General features: G+C 41.0%; 1 protein-coding gene across 1 annotated transcript in view; it reads left to right on the top strand.

Moving 5' to 3' along the window:
- LOC118479038 (homeobox protein 2-like) overlaps positions 1 to 2693 on the top strand; it is a 28442-nt gene that overhangs the window by 14296 nt on the left and 11453 nt on the right. The window lies entirely within an intron of this gene.

Raw genomic sequence — 2693 nt, 5'->3', positions numbered from 1 at the left:
ATGAGCTTTCTGTTCGTTTTAATGAACTGTGAATGAACTAGATTATGAGGCTGAATACCGTGGGCAAAAGTATCGTGGAATAATGGATGAGAACAATGACGAATGTAATTTATGAAAACTTTCCCGCAGCAAAACTGGGCGTGCCGTTAGCTCAGTAGGTATCATGTTGGACTACGGAGTGTATGGCCCTGGTTCTTTTTGTTTTTATTTTTAGAAACTGTTTTGCGGCGCTCGCAACTGCATAAGGTCGTATGAGTGCGCGGGACACTTTCAGTTGGTAGGAAATTTTGAATGTTGCCCGGGGGGCGGCTGAAGCCTACTCTTACCGATTTTAAACCACCAAGGATCTTTTACGTGCGCAACTTGCACACGAGACCTCCAAGACTTTTAGAGAAGAAATGTTTTCCGTCGCTACCTGGATTCGAACCCGGGATCTTTGAATGAAAGGCTGAGACCTTTCCTCTTGGCCACGAGAGCCCCCGGCCTTATGGTTCGAATCCTACACTGGGCGTTCTGAACTTGGTTTGTTTTGGGGGGGTTTAGGAACGGACGTTAAACTCGGAAACCACGCCTCTTGAATAAGGGTGTAAAATTAGTAAAATTTTATATTTTCAGCAGGGATATCACGTAGAGACAGATGGGCTGTTCAAAGCGGTTCTTTTGATAAACAAGATATTTAGGTGGAAAGTTGACAATAAATCATGGCGTTTAAATTCCTTAATTTTTGTTTGTTGGTTTTAAAGTTAAATCAATCGGCGTTTGCAGTGTATCGGGTAGGCGCTTCGCTGTGGCTCCTAGGAAACTTGAGTTCGAATCCCGAATAGGGAGACATTTGTGAGACGTGCTGACAAAATGAGTTGCTTCTTGCACTCCGCAAATGGAGATATTGGCCAAAAATCGACACTAGGGTTACATTTGTAGACTTTCTATTGATGCCATATTCTTTAACTATAACATGCATTTTATTATTTCGCAAGTCTTATAAATTGTAAATTTTTTTACCTATATGCATGATGTATCTGTTTCCATAGGGCTCAAATCCGAGACATAATTCATTTTGTCAGCACGTTTCACTTTTTAAATCAAGTATCTCGGTCTTTCTGGTGGTACCTCTCTCAGCCAGAGTTTGTCGTGACAGGCAGGGTCAGAATATTGCTTCCTAAAGGATCAAAAATGATGTCGATGGGGCCCTAAAAATATCTACATTTAAACAAAAAAGTTAAATCTCAGCTCTATTTCATTTCACCGCCCAATATCGCAGGATTGTTGGGGGGGGGGGGGTTGGGGGGTGCACTCATGGTACATCCTGTTTCTTCACTTTCCCTCTATGGTTTTTGTCTTTTTGCCTTTCGCCCAGTCTGCACGCAAAGGTACGGATTTTCCTGATAAATCCAGAATAAATGTGGATATCTGACACTGTCTGGATTTTGTCTAGGGTCTTGGTACAAAAATGTAATAGATATTTCCACGAGTACGAAAAGTTTATGGGTTTTCTCTCTTGTTTTTTTAGTTTGTTTTGTTTTGGTGTTTTGTTTTTGTTTTTGTTTTTGTAATCAGTGGGCACCTCTGATGATACTGGGCTCGGCGATCTCATCAAAGGCGGTACTGTTCTGTCTCTGAGCTACAGGACAGACATGAGATTGTCCAAGTGTTCTTTATGAAGTAGACAATAAGAAAAGAAATACATGTGGAGGAGGGCGGGCGGGGGGAAGAGAAATGGGGTCACTCCATGGCAAATGAGTCTGCAGCGATACACGTAGCGCTCACATAATTTTTTAGATGAGCAGGTTTCCTGGGTCAGGAGGATTGGGTGTTGTGTGTGTGTATGTGTGTGTGTGTGTGTGTGTGTGTGTGTGTGTGTGTGTGTGTGTGTGTGTGTGTGTGTGTGTGTTCTTTAATAGAGTAAATCCGCCTTTCTATTGAGATGATGTAACCCATGCATCCAGGATTGTCCTGCTGAAAAAAATATGATTACTGATAGAGCCATTCTTTTAAATTATTATTATTATTAGTAGTAGTAGTAGTAGTAGTAGTAGTAGTAGTAGTAGTAGTAGTAGTAGTAGTAGTAGTAGTAGTAGTAGTAGTAGTAGTAGTAGTAGTAGTAGTAGTAGTACTAGTAGAAGTAGTAGTAGAAGTAGTAGTACTAGTAGAAGTAGTAGTAATAGTAGTAGTAGTAAAAGAAAGAAAAAAAGAAGAAGAAGAGAATAAAATAAAATAAAGTAGAATATTAAAATAACGGTAGTGTCACTGTTAAGGATATTTCCAGCTAGTCACAAACCTTGTGTTGCGTGTGTGACTGTCGTGGAATGACTCAATATCGTCTCAAGTGTGTGATATTCCTTGCTGTGCAACCGCGCGATTTATACACAGCTCTATATTGTACTGTATTGTAGTCTTCCCCGTCAGCCTTTATATTACAACATTTCCACACGGTTGGTTTCACTCGGCACGCAACAATCGACGTTTGTTTTGTAATAGTTTGACTCTTCGGTGTTGCGTGCAGTTGACTTGAGTTCGAATTTTGTTTTGTTTTAGCAGAGGTTTTACGGCTTTGGCAATTGCATAAGGTCATATGAGCGCCATTCGAATCTTGAATGGGGGAGTTATAATATGCTCGGGTATCTTTGTCTGTCTGCTGGGATACAGTATCCCATTCAGCTGTCGTTGGCTGCGATATGGAGCGTGCAGCCCGT

The sequence above is a fragment of the Aplysia californica genome, unplaced genomic scaffold, assembly GCF_000002075.1.
Source record: "Aplysia californica isolate F4 #8 unplaced genomic scaffold, AplCal3.0 scaffold01504, whole genome shotgun sequence".
Taxonomy (NCBI): Eukaryota; Metazoa; Mollusca; class Gastropoda; order Aplysiida; family Aplysiidae; genus Aplysia; species Aplysia californica.
The sequence above is the reverse complement of the archived record's forward strand: the minus strand, read 5'-3'. Positions and strand labels throughout refer to the sequence as shown.